A 14025-nucleotide genomic window follows, 5' to 3' on the forward strand; every position below is an offset into this window, starting at 1 on the left:
TCCTAGGCTCTTTCCCAGTCCCTACGCTCATGCCAGAAGCCCATCTGATAAACAGTCATTCCCTGGTTTTCCTACGTCAGTCTGCGCAAGTCATGTCCCTGCTTCCAGGTCCTGTTGCTGAGCAAGTTCCCAGCCTTTCTCCAGGTCCCAGCCCCACAGCTCTGCTCTAGATTTCCAGTTCTCCCTCTGAATATCTTGTAGCCCAGGTCCAGGCTCAGCAACATGCTACTAAGGGAGATAAACCCACCCGAGCTTCTGGTGCAAGAAGTCTCTCTCAGCTTTATTTCTCGGCTCCACCACTTGCCAAGCAGCATGCCTGCCATCACACAGACTGAATCAGCCAATTATATCACAGCTCTTTAATGAATTTCCCCCGCTGAGCGAAAGTGCTGGCAATCAGGAAAAATAATAAACAAGGCAAGTATAGAGGGAAAAATATCCCCATGATTAAATTCCATCTTAAACAAACAGGCTAATGATGTCAGCGTCTCGGACAGAGTCAAGTTCTTGACTTGGCTTATCACTGGCCTTGCCCTAGATCAAACAGCAGGTTAAACCTTTGAGATTTCGGAATGAAAGAGAACGAGCTGTGTGACTGCTCCTTGAACAAAAGGCAAAACCAGCTGTCCTGGTCATGATGGAATAACACCACGGCAAGCTGCAGGGCTGGGGCAAGACACTGAAGCGATGCAATGTGTGTGGAGAGAAAAGCAGAGTGCCAGTACGTTGCTGCATTGCAGGGACCAGGTCTTTCAAGAGCTCGGTTCCAGTATGGGCATGGAATTAAAGGACAAGGTCTGGGGGAAGAGCTCCAAGTGCAGAGCCCCTGATTCAAGCTTTTCAGGAAGCCCGCTCCTCCCGTGTGTTGGCTAGAGTGGGTGATGCTGAGAAATGTGAAGTTTGGCCTCACTAAGTCTACCGAGCCTGGGGTCTTGGCGGAATTGTGACACACGGAGTACGTACCTGCGATGTGATGCTTGGAGCAAGCAACAAATGAAGGCAGAACAGCTTCTCTCCAAGAATATGATGTGGGTGAAAGATATTGTCCCAGCAGGTCATCAGCTAAGGGACCCATCGGTTCATACCCAGCTGATCCCTGCCCTGCCAGTCTCGCACCAGCCTGTGCGTGCCAGCCACAGACCTTTTTTCCCGGTGTTCATTTTGCAAATGCACTTACTAAGCACTTATCTTCTGTCCCTGTGCTGGTGATAGCTGTGTTTGGGAAGAGGAAAGTCACATTGAGGTTTCTGGCTAGTGTTGATAGGAGCCATTGGTGTAAAGCCACTTTCCTGTGCTGGCACAGGCACAGAAAAGGGACTCAAGTCCAAAGAGTGTGAGTCAAAATTCAGTGGTAAAGCAATCTTATCTCTGCCTTAGGCATAATATAAGGGCCCAAATTGATCCCAGTGCAAAAGCTGGACATTCAGGGAATGTCTCTGCTACATTTTAGGGAGAAAAATCCAGTGCTCTGGAAATACTGTTTCCTCCTTTGACTGCCCCCTCTCCGTCCCCGCTTCTCCTTGCACAAGGCAATGCACATGCAGATCTCCTCCCTGATTGCTTCTCAGCAGATGGAGCTCAGAGGTCTCGTCCCTTCCAAATCCTGGGTGAATCTATGTTAGAAACATCTCTCTCCCAACTCCATTGCCCAAGAAAGGGTTGTAAAAAGCAGCTCCCCCCTACCCCAGGAGGCAAGGTCTGCCTGGGGAGGGCAAGCGCAGGTGCAAGGGTTTTGTTGCAACACCAGGACAAGGTCTTGACTCCTGTTCCCCGGAATCAGTGCTTTCAGCACCGTGTCCGCCCCAACTCCCAGCCTCCCGCTCCCGGCACCGGCTGCAGGTGCCGTGGAAGCCCTGGGGCAACGTGGTGAAAGGGCCCAAGTCTCGCAAGGTCAAGCGAGACAACCATCACCTCCTCCCCTGAAACCTGCGCTGTGCTTCCTCGCCGAGGCATGGCACGGGGGAGGACAGGGCGGATGCAGTGCGGGACGCTGCAGTGCTGGATGCTGCAGTACTGGATGCATCAGTGCCCAGCTCTGCAGTGCCAGACGCTGCAGTACCAGGGTCTGCGGTGCCAGATGCTGCACTGAGGGATGCTGCAGTGACGGATGCTGCAGTGCTGGATGTTGCAGTGCTGGATGCATCAGTGTGCAGCTCTGCAGTGCCTGGTGCTGCAGTACCAGGGTCTGCAGTCCCAGATGCCGCAGTGCTGGATGCTGCAGTGGCAGATGCTTCAGTGCCAGATGCCGCAGTGCTGGATGCTGCAGTGCCAGGCTCTGCAGTGCCAGATGCCGCAGTGCTGGACGCCGCAGTGCCAGGCTCTGCAGTGCTGGATGCCACAGTGTTGGGTGCCGCAGTGCCAGGTGCTGCCCAGACTGAACTCTGCCTCACCCTCCTGCCGCACACCCGCTTCCCTCTCCCTTTCATGCCTCTGGTGTCGAGCTGGGCTGGCAAAGCACATGGGCAGGAGGAAAAGGAGGTTTCTGCTGTCAGTCAGTTCAGGTATTTTAAAAGGATGTTGTATAATTCAGCTCCGCTGTCAGGCGCTGATCAGCCCAGCGATCCACCCCTGCGCTCCAGGGCTGTTCACTCTCTCTGACCTCCTGGCATCAGAGACGGGCCAGGACCGAGTCCAGCTGATGGGCCACACCAGGAGCTTGTCACCAAGGGACAGGTTAGCGTCTTCAGCTGGGCTGTTTGACAGGGCAGACCTTTTTGTTCACAGTTAAAATCGCTTTGATCCGCTTTAGTTTTGTTTTGCCTTTGGCTCTGAATTGCCGCAGGGTTCGTCTACAAATGAACCGATTGAGGAAGAAAGCACCATGTGGTGGTAAAGCCAGATCTCTAGCCCCACGTTTCTGGCACAAGGACATTGGTAAAAACATCTTTCCTGGTGCTCTGGGGCAGGGGAAGGGCAGAAGCAGGGAAGCGGTGGTTGTGTTTCAGGGGGCTGAGCAGTTGGCTGCATGCACAGTGCCACACATTGAATACACACGGCATTTGGCCATGGGATTTAACTTTTTCTTAACCTTTTCCCTTTGGAAATAGAAGAGACTGATGCTAGGAGAGCATATAGCTCAGTTATGAAAAATACCTTATCCCAAAACCAGCTTTTAGCCTCAGAAAAGGCAAAATGCCAGAGTCCGTAAAGTTCAGACAAAACTTGGCTGTTTCAGTCAGCTTTTTCCATGAATGGGAACCATAATGATGGCTGGTGGAGTAAAAGCCAGAGAGAGAGGGAGAAGGTGCCGGGAGGTGCTGCCTGGCCATGGTGTGGGGCAGAGGGAGCCGGGCAGGGGCAGGGAGGAGACATCTCTGCTTCCCTCCAGCTCCCACCTTCCATCCCGCTGCTCCCTGCCGCAGCCTCGGCTTTAACGTCCCCCTCGGGAGCAGCCCTCCCGTTCCTCCACCCCTGCACTTTTGCCACGGGGCAGCCAGGCATTCAATCAATGTTTTCTTTTTGTTTAGATTAAATATTTGGAGTGTTAAATAGGTGATTTCCATAAGGCAGATGGCCCTTTTCTTGTTTGAAGCCACCCAGCCCAGCGCAGGCACTGGGCAGGAGCGCTGCCCTGGGCTCTTGTTCTGCCGTCGCTGGGCCGGTGCCAATGTTTGATGTACCACTTCACACGAGTTTCTAACCAAACTAGCTCTGCGCTTGGTAACCAGAATAATAAGATCTGCAGACATCTGCCAGCTACTGAAGGTGAAGCCAAAGTGTTTGGCGCAAAGGATGTTTATTAAGTAAAATGCTTATATTCAGCAGCTCGGCTTCTGCTCTTTTTAATGCTGTTGGAAATGCGGCAAAGTGGGTACGGAGGATCTGTTCTGCACTGGCACTGGGGTAAATGAGCCCAGATTTGGCCCTCTGTCTCTGTGATTTGTTTGATTAACCCCCTTTTTCTCAACCCCACCCTCACTCTATGACTCTCGCAGCCACATCCAGTGCCGTCCCTGGCCGAGGGAGGGCTGGGCTGGGGGAGGCAGCGGGTGCATGGCCTGGGGATGCAGAATTGTCCCCATCATCACCCTCTGAAAGCCACCAGCTCCCCTGCCCTGCAGTCCCCTGGGGGTGTCACCTTGCTGAGTGTCCCAGCGGTGCTGGGACCGGGCTGCCAGCTCCTGGGCAGGCAGAGAGCAGTGCCTGACCGTAATGGCATCCAAGTCTGTCCCCTGGGAAGTGGTGTCTCCATTCTCTCCATCCTCCCCATCCCCTTGCTGCTCCCTCGGCATACGGAGCTGTTGGGGTGGGAGGAGGGAAGGTTGGGAAGTGCACTTAAGAGAAGGAGAAGTCAAACTTCAGCATCCCTCGCTGCCGTGAGTCTCTGCTCTCCACATGCCTCTGACACAGAGCTTGCCCTCCGCCTTTGAAGAGCAGGTGGGCAGTGCAAATCCCAAGGAATTAAAAAGTTTGCAGACTGCAGCATTCCTGCACAGCCTGCGAATGCTTATCCAGGATGCCTGCTGAGAGCTCGCTCCTGCACACACTCCCTGCCCCGGCGGATTCATTCTTGGAGAAGGAAAAACACCTTTGGGGTCACCCAGTCCATCCTCCGCCAGAGGTAGAGGATGGGAGAGCATTTCTCTACTGGAAACCTCTGACCTGGGGCAGAAAGACTGTGTGGCCAGCAACTAATGTCACTTCAAGGACTTATCTTCGAGGGAAGGAAGGCCAGGTCCCTAGCTTAAGTTTTCGGCTTGCTTACAAATAAGGTGCGGACAAATTTTATCAGGGCAGAGCAGAAAGCATCCTAGCTGCATGAACAGCAGTTTACTGCAATGGAGGCGGCTCATGGGGATATTTTCTCTTGAGGGAGCCTGCTCAAACTGGACCTAAACATCCCATGAAATGGCACTGGGAGGAGCTGGAGATCCCGCACCCAGTCTGACAGGTCTCAGTCTGGAAGCACTTCTCCTTCCCAGCTTTAAAATTCCCTCTTAATCTGATTGCGTGCCCGCAGCTGTGCATCCATGCACCAGGATGTCCCTCGCAGCAAAAATCCCTTGCCGAGGTGAGATCCCTGCGCACCACCAGTGCTCCCCTGCCAGGCACTGGGCTCCACGTCCTTTCTCACTGTGCCTGTGTGTGCAAAGTCTAATTTGGGCTGCTACATCCTCGGGGCAGGGCCACTTTACATAGCACAGAAAGTTCTGATCACAACAAGGATCCAGAAATTGAGGGTCTCTCAACGGTATTGCCTCTCCTATAGCAGGGAAATCCCCCTACAGATCTCAGCAGGAGCCAGCCAGGATAAGATGGCAGGATTTATTCTAGTAATAATTAATTCACATATTTGGCTCTTCCAGCCTCTCTTCATAAATCAAGCTCTTGGATCGTTGGTGTTCCTAATTCCTGAGTAAATCTGCTGCTGTAAATCCCCTTTGCAAAAGGAGTGAGAAAAAGCGAAAGGGGGGCGGGGGGTGAATAAAAAGAAGTACCAGTTCTCCAAATACTGAAACTCACACCCAGTGGCTGTGCAACCGGAGTGTAAATCCCCCACGCCCACCCAGACAAAGAGCACGATTGTTGGAGCTGGGTTACCTGCGCCTCGCCGGGCGGAGAAAGGGCCGATTCTGCGAGGGGAGCTGCAGATGTGGCAAGAAAGCCCCGGCAGAGAGGTGCTCCCAAGGAGGTGTGCAGAGGTCTGTGCTCAAATAAGCCAGTGAGTCATTTATAAATCACCTCAGTCAAGGGGACCGAGGGCTGTGCTTGGCGCCTGATTGGCTTGGAGGAGGTAATTGCAAGCGAGTACACCCAGGCTAAGCCCAGGAGATAGCCCGGGGAGATAAGGAGAGATCTGAAGAGGGACAAGGGCTTTTTTGGATGTCCCCTCTCACCCCACCCCTTCCCGCTAAGGCTTGGGCCGTTTGATCACCTTTGCGGGTCCCTCCGTGCTCCGGGCTCTCAGTGACAATAGCTCATATTCACCGTCACCCCGGGCCCCTCCTTCACCTGCTTCGGACTCGGGGCGAGAGAAGATGCTTTTGTTGGCCTGGGTGAGCTTCCCGGCGTGGTGGGTAGTGTCTCCCCGGCTTTTGTGCTCTGGCCGACTCCCCGCCTCCGGAAGGGACAATGGTGCGCTTTGTGCCAGCGCCGGACCCCGCCACTCGGGCTTGGAAGATGGGCTTGGCAGGGGAAAGCAGTTTCTTTCTTATTTCCAGGTTCAAAGGGATGAGAGGCGTGGGAAAGAGAGGCGAAGCCCCCGCCGCCTGCCCGGGAGAGAGGGTGCGGGCTGCGTTCCCCTGCGTTGGGAAGAGGTGGAAGCCCTCCGCAGCGCAGGGATGTGCCGGTGTGGATCAGTCTGGGTGATCTGTCATCAGCCTTGCAGTCACGGTCCCCAGGCAGGAGCCACACCTGCGCCACATGCTCCTCCAGAGGAGAGTTTGACAAGTTCTTCAGATGCCCCTGGCAGTGGACAGGGATGGAGCGGGGAGGTGCTGGGATGGGCCGTCCAGGAGCTGCAGACTTGGGGGCCACCCTCCAAAGGTATCAGTCAACCTCCTGCCCCGGGAATTCGCCGATGTTTTGGGAAATGCAGCGTTTTGAGCTGAAAAAGGCACTGGTGTGACATGCGTGTTGGCAGGGAGCAGGCAGCTGGGACTAGGGGAAAGAGATCATCCTCTCCTGTCACTGTGTCCCCAACCTGCACTGGCAGCACTGTGCCGAGCTGTGTCCAGGCTCGTGGTCTGTCTCCTTCCAGAGGGATCCAAGGATGCAGGAGCCAGGTACCAGTCGGGATGTCAGAGATTATGAGATGGATAGGGACATCAGCAGGGAACACCACAGAAGGAATAGGTCACGAGAAGGAAGCTGTAGGGGGTTATTTACTGTGGAAGGAACTGATCTTTCATGTTCCCATTGTCCCCAAGGACAGCTCAGCACAAGCTGTTTATCGGGGTCGGCTCTGCTGCCCTCCCTGCTCCGGGCTCAGTCCCAAAGTGCAGATGCAGGGCAAGTGGGATGTGCTGCCACCTCTGAGCACTTGGCCTGAGTATGGGGAAAATGACGGGAAAAGGGAGAGGGGAGAGAGAAGGCAGGGCACCGAGAGAGGGGGGAAGGAGGGAGGCATGGCTTGGGTGGGGTGGGAGGAAGGGAGAAGCTGATGATGTGGCCTTTACTCGCTCCCGGAGGCTGTCAGAGTAAAAATCTCCAGTACCTTGTGCATGCACAGGGCATCAACGTTTCTTGCCAAGAGACCTCATCTTATGGAGATCGATCATTGTGTCCGGAGCATGCCAAAGGAACACCCTGCCGGCGTGTACCAGAGGGAAGGGGGCTGATTCATTGCCATCTGACAGACAGAGGTAATAATTGCCAAGCAGTTATCCTGTAAATATTAATAACCCATATCAAGTGTTTTTTTTTAAAGGGCAGCCTGATATGCGTGGAGCCCTTTGAAACAGAACTCTGTGACACGGCAGGAGGACCAGCCCAGCCCACACGTATGCACAGGGGTCCCTGCCCACGGAGCAGATCCAGGCAACCTGGAGCACCAGCACCCAAAGGTCCCAGCCACAGGGGTCCTGCTCGCAAGGCACCACAGAGAGAGAAGAAACAGCATCTCTGCTCCAGAGGCGATGCTGGCATTGCTAAACTGGCTGGACGATAAACCAATGCTAGAAGGAACTTCTTTGCCATCATTGAACTGTCACTTTTCCTAGAAGAGCTCCACCAATGAAAGATTCTTTTCCCTTCACTTTCCTAAACTGTCATCCCGGCGTGGGCAGAGCTGTGGAGCAGGAGAAGTGGCCAGGGGCACGGGGAAGGGGAGGGTAAATGTGTTTGAGATCGGTATCTGGGCTTGGAATGGGACCACAGAGTCCTGAATTTAAGCTTCCACTCTACTCACAGCCATCTGCCTTTGAAAAGGAGAAGCTGCCAAGCAGAGAGGCTTGTGTGGCCAGTCAGTGCAGCCAGAGCTCCAGCGAGGCTGGCACACACAGAGGGGACGGGTCCCACCTCGGGGACCAGCCCAGCTCTGAGCTCTGGGAACAATGTCAGCTTCACTTCAATCCAGCTGGTACGAAAAGTAGAATCCCAAAGCTGCCAGACTGCAGTGAGGGAGACGGGAACAGCTCCAGCTCCAGGGTGCTGGTGCTCCTCGTCCTCCGAGCTGTCTGCTCGGTGCACCAGGCCCTGGCACGTCGTGCAGGACCCAGCAAGGTCAGCAGTGGGGATGCCAGGTCCGAGGCAATGTCTGCCTGTCAGACAGACAGTACACTGGGATGCAGAACCAAACCGGCCGAAGACACCCAGTGGTGCAGTTGTCTGGGGCTTGTGCTGGGACATTGGCAGGGCAGAAGCCCGACTGGCTGGGTTTCTTGCCCACCCAGTGTTGGCAAAACCCAAGAAGTTCTCAGTCCTGTGCAAGGTGATTTTGCTCACAGGGGATGACTTACACAAGACCTTCAGGCTTGCTCTGTCCCCTTCAAATCCAGATGTCCCTCCTGCAAGGGCAGGGTCACCACCAGCTCCCGCTGTGCGGGGATGGGCGAGCTTGTGGGGAGGGCGAGCAGCTCCCCGCTACAGGAGCTGCCATTCCAAAGTCCCGGTGGGTGTGATCAGGGAACTGCAAGGTCTTGCCCTGTGGAGAAACCAGCCCCATACAGCCACTGATGGTCCTTTGGCATTTCTTGCAACAGGAGGTGCAGTCCTGGTCAAATTCCACTTTCAGTAACTATAAATAAAACTGATTCTGCATCTTTCTGCTTTGGCCAAACTCGCTGTGTGTGGCCCAAGCCGCTCTGCTGGGATGTGTCCACCAACGGACCGGTCAGGACGATGAGCAGGGCACAGATGGGTGTCCAGGGAGCACCGAGGCTGCCCAGAAATCTGGGAGGCACTGGGAGATGGAAAGACACCACAGGGATTTCCCTGAGTCAAACATGGAGCCCTGGGTGCACGGACTGCTGAGCTGTTTATCTTCTGGTCCGATAACAGCATACCAAGTGCTGGAATGTGTGGATTTATTTGCAGATGATTAATATTAGCAGCTATATTGCAGTTAATGAGGGTAATAATTCAGTGGTAATTTACTGCTGGAAGTTATGAGAAATCTTGCTTGGAGCCCTGAGGTTAGAGTCAGCGGGGAAAGGCAGCGCGGCCCGCGGGGGCGGAGGGGGCTGGTCCCTGGGGGATCTGCTGATGGTGGGACCTGCAGGGAGCCTGTCCCACCCCCCCCACCCTCCCTCGGACCTGCGGCTGGAGCTGCTTCTTGCTTTCAGACAGTTTTGCCAAGGAAACGGGGCTTGTGCAGCCCCAGGGGCAGGTGGGAGCCGGGGTCTGGGACGGGGAGGCTGCAGGTGGAGCGGGGCAGCCTTTATGGCCAGTGGAGACACACTGGTGCTTCCAGGTGGATCTGGGAGGTCCTGAGGGGCTGTTGGTCCATGTGGCTGATGTGTTGTTCAGGCTGTGACACCTGCACAGGGGACACCTGAAATTAGGGGGGGTGTCGTGCTTCCGTGTTGGTCCCTTCATGAGCTTTTGGAATCCGTAGTGTACCCCAGCCAGAGGGGAAAGCGGAGATTTGGGCTGCCAGATTCCTACAGGAATGAGGAATGAGGTGGCCGTTCCTGGAGCGTTGGATGTGCCCAGTGCTGTGGGATGCTCTGGTCTGCTGGCTGCGGGGTCTGGTACCCTCTGGGTACCTGCAGCGTCACGAGCAGTGTCACCCACGGGGGCCACGTGTCACCGCACAGAGCCTGGCTGGAGCGGTGAGATTCCCAGGGCTGGTTATCATCGTTTCCTTCTCGCCCAGGAATGCAGCTCCTGGGCCCGGGCTGGACGCCACGCTCTCACTGGCAGCCGTGGCCGAGCCGCCGGCTCCACGGTGCCAGGCGATGGAGACACAGGTCTTGTTTGAAAGGGAACCGCCAACTTTTAACACTTCCCAGGCTTCCCTCTTCGCTTCTGGGACATGCGGTTGGTCTCAGCAGCTGGCACAGGGGTCAACGGCTTTATCCGGGGAGGAATGAGGAACGCAATGTCCTAGAGGGAGACAGCGGGATTATTTACAGCACCAAAATAAAGGGTGGAATGCAGAAAGGCGTCGGGAGGTTCAAAGCTGCCCCTATGGCTCAGCACCATGTGGACGTTTCATGCAGTTTATTTCGTGGTGTGAACTTAAAGCTGGGGAGAGGCACTAGAGCTTTCTGGTTATCTACCAGAGGGAATTGCCGTGTCCATCTGCTCATGGCCTTTACAACCTGCCTTACCCCTGCAGGAACATCTCCAAAGGCAAGGGAAGGGGTGGCCTCCTCGTGAGACAGTGTCCCCTGCACGTGTCAGTCGAACAAGCCCTATCACATTGGTGCTGGCCCTTGTCTTCAGAGGATGACCTCTTCGTGGGAGAGCCCTGGGCCACAACAGTGGGGCTGGCACGAGCCCACTGTGCAGGTGCATCCCCAGATGGAAGGCTTTGCAGTGTAAGGAGTTCTGGCTCGGGGAGCAGAGTGCGTTCTGCTGGTTAGAGTCAACCGTACAGATTCTGATCTCCCTCTGGAGCACAGCAAGGGTCTCCAGAGCAAGCATCACCCCCGAGAAGACCCTGCCCAGCGCAGGGGCAGCCCTGGGGGAGCAGCGTGGAGCAGGCGGGGGCTGTGTGCGGCAGACACTGGGCTGTTTTTGTCCTTGGCAAAGTGCTGAGGCTGGCCGGTGCTCGCCTGACAGCCCTCTTCCCAGTGCTGCCTCCGCTGACCTTGAGCAAGGGCTGTTATCTTATTTGTAAAATAGGTGCAAGATAGCTGCCTTCTCCCGGGGAGCACACGGGTGCTCGGCAAGGTCTGCCCGAGGAGCAGCGCCCGGCGGCGGGGCAAGGGTGGGAGCAACCCCGGCCCACACCTGCAGCCAAAAATGCCTGGCGTCGCGGCAGCTGGGGGTAGTGGGGGCCCCCCGGCATCGCCCCCGGCCCGCAGGCTGCCCTGCAAGCATCCCGCTCGCCTGGAATCCTGGCTCGGGGCTGGCTCCGGGCTCTGCCTCCCCCCACCACTTATTGCTTCCCCCCTCCAGGCTTTCTGCCCACTCTGTGAATTAGGAGAGTCAACCAAAATGAGGGTTTTTTCACACAAACAATTGAATTCCAGTCAAGGGAGGTTTTTTTAAAAAAAACAGGAATCTTTCCCCCCAAAAGTGTGGGAAGGTGTGTGGAGGGGTTTAGGAGAACCTCAGCAACATGCAGCTCTTTATGAGGGAGTGGAGCGATAGGACGAGGGGGAAGGGTTTGAAACTGGAAGAGGGGAGATTGAGATGAGAAGTTTGGAAGAAATTGTTTGCTGTGAGGGGGGTGAGCCCCTGGCCCAGGTTGCCCAGAGAAGCTGTGGCTGCCCCATCCCTGGAGGGGTTCAAGGCCAGGTTGGACGGGGCTTGGAGCAACCTGGGCTGGTGGGAGGTGTCCCTGCCCAGGGCAGGGGGTGGCACTGGGTGGCCTTTAAGGTCCCTTCCAACCCAAACCATACTGTGATTCTGTGATTTTCCCTCCTTGACGCAGCTTTTGTGCAAAGTGGTGCAAAGCCGGGGAATTTGCAGGAGCAGGGGGGCTGGGGGCAAAAAGCGAACGTGGTCCCAGCAGAGCAAGAGCCATTGCGCTGGTACGTCACTGCTATGTGGCCTTGGGCAACTCATTAAGGCCAAAATGCACAAACCTCAGTGATGGGAGATAAGCGGCGAAATAAAACATCTCATTGTTCAGGGCTCTGAGGTCAATATCTTCAGAAGTACTCCGGTGTTTAAAGTGAGGATGGCTGCGATGGAGGTCCTGTCGCCCCTGGTCAGAGAGATCAGGATCCAGGTTTTAGATGAAAGTGCCGGCAGCCCACTTGTCCTTTTTCAGAAGTTTTAGGCAGGGTGTTGCCATGCTGCACCGATGGCCAGGAGCCGGTGGCACGAGGCCAGGAGCCAGCTCGGGCTGCCAGTCTGCCTCGAAAGAGTCGGCGAGCCGCGGGTATTTAAAGCTGAATAAATCGTTTCAGGCCAGAGGGATGCAATGCCTGGGTGGAATCTGGTGGGAGATTCCCTGCCCTGCACCTCGCCCGGGGCTCGGAGGGAGGCTGCCATCCTGGTGCACAGCTCCGGTCCACAGCTCCTGCCTCCTGGTCCAGGTCTAGGTCCAGGTCCAGGTCCAGGTCCAGGTCCAGGTCCAGGTCCGGTGTGGCCACATCCCCAGGGATGCTGGTGGCCTCATGCTTTGCAAAACCCAAGGGTGCTCAGCCAGGACAGCAAGAAGCAGCATGTCTGCACTTTCCCCTCGGTCAGTGCAAGGGAAAGGTTGCAAGTGACCATGGTTCACATCTGTCCATGCTTTAAGGAGCTGCTCGTTCATGCAGGACAGAGTCCGGCCCATTTCAAGCCAAAAGCAAGGGGATTTGGGGGTGATGAGCTCCTCATCGGGCAGCTGGAATGCATCAGCGGGAGGCTGAGGCTGCTCCTGCTCTCCAGGTGCAGATAGCACTGCAACTCCCTAGTGAAGACAATGTCCACCCCTGTGCAAAGGGCCACATCCATGGGGTCACCATGGCTTGGCCCTGCCTGGGTCACTGCCGAGCTGCCCACCGCCCGTGCCTGGCCCTGGGCTGGCCCTTTGCTCAGGGAGCCATCCCATCCTGGCGAAATCCATCCTTCCCGGATTTCTCCGCATTGCTTTTGCTGCTGTCACTACTGCCCATGGGTCTGGCCTGTGCTCGGGACCCTCGCCGCAGCTCTCAGCATTTCTGGAGGGCTTTGCATAGTGCGCATTGGCTGCGGCGAGGGGTGGAAAACCCTCCAAGCAGAGCGCTGCCCTAGCTAGTGCCCCACGGGACCGTGGTGCCCCCCGTGCCAGGCTGGCCGGAGCAAAGCCCCCGTCCCAACAGACTGCGCTTTGCTGCTGTCCCGCACACGGCTGGGGGGACGCCTGGGGCTCCAGCTGGCTGCTGACTTCAGCATGTACCTCAGCTGACTGGGGGACTGGCCACAGCCCCTAATCCTCTCTACGTGCCGGCTCGCAGACCTGCCGCGTCCCCCGGCCCCGCCGCTCGCAGCCCCCGAGGCCGGGCAGAGCCCCACGGCCCCGCACGACCCTGCATGGGGACACTTGCCGCAGCTGGGACACGGTGACAAAAGCTCCCGTGTGGTGGGTGTGAAGGAGAAGCATCGGTATTTGCCGTAAGTGGACAGTGAAGCAGCGGGCGAGGGGACAGCGTCTGCTCCTGCCTGACTCTGCTCCAAGCGGGGGCTAATTGTGTGTCCCTGGCAGTCGGGGGGGGACAGTGACACAAATCCCATTAGTGTCACCCGCAACAGGCTCAGTGCTGGTGAGTCGAGGTGGAATAACGGGGCAATGATCGAGGAAACAAAGAATAGTCATTCAAATAATTAATAGCATCAGCAGTGCTTGTGTATGGCAGAACAAAGGGTGCCAGCGTGCCGCAGGATGCTCCAGCATCGCTCCGTGCCCCGCCACGTGCCACGCCACGATGCCAAACCCTTCGTTAATGAGCAGCGGGAGCCGGCACAGGGCTGGGGCTGCTGCACGCCAGAGGGACCGGGCACAGCCAAGCGCGGCACATGTCTCCTGCAAAAACGGGCGCTGGCACGCTCTCCAGGCAGTTGCACACCTGCTGCCCGCTGGCACCAGAGGGCAGAGGTAAGGCTTTGCTTGACACCGTGGTTTTATTTTTCACGTTTGTAGCTCTTGAGAGGTTCCCTGTAACTTTGAACCTCTGGGGTTTATCCTGTTTGGTGCGTTACTTTCAATCCCAGCTCCAGGCTAACGGGGCTTCTCCTTTGGAACAGGAAAACTTCATTTTTTAAGCCACTTTATTTTAACGTTCACAAGCTGAGTAAGAGAATTTAATTCCGGCCGGCTCCAGGTGCCGCAGGCTGGGGCGGACGCACCGTGGTGCCTGTCCCCGGGGTGCTGGGAGGTGTCTGCGGAGGAGCCGCTCTCGGTCAGCCCTGCCGAGAGGCAGTTTGCAATGCAAATCCCCGGGCTCTAACCGGACTCCCACCCCTGCAGCCAGCCAGAACTCAGCCGGTCTGGTTGCATGAGAT

The sequence above is a fragment of the Rissa tridactyla genome, chromosome 21, assembly GCF_028500815.1.
Source record: "Rissa tridactyla isolate bRisTri1 chromosome 21, bRisTri1.patW.cur.20221130, whole genome shotgun sequence".
In the NCBI taxonomy this organism is placed as follows: Eukaryota; Metazoa; Chordata; class Aves; order Charadriiformes; family Laridae; genus Rissa; species Rissa tridactyla.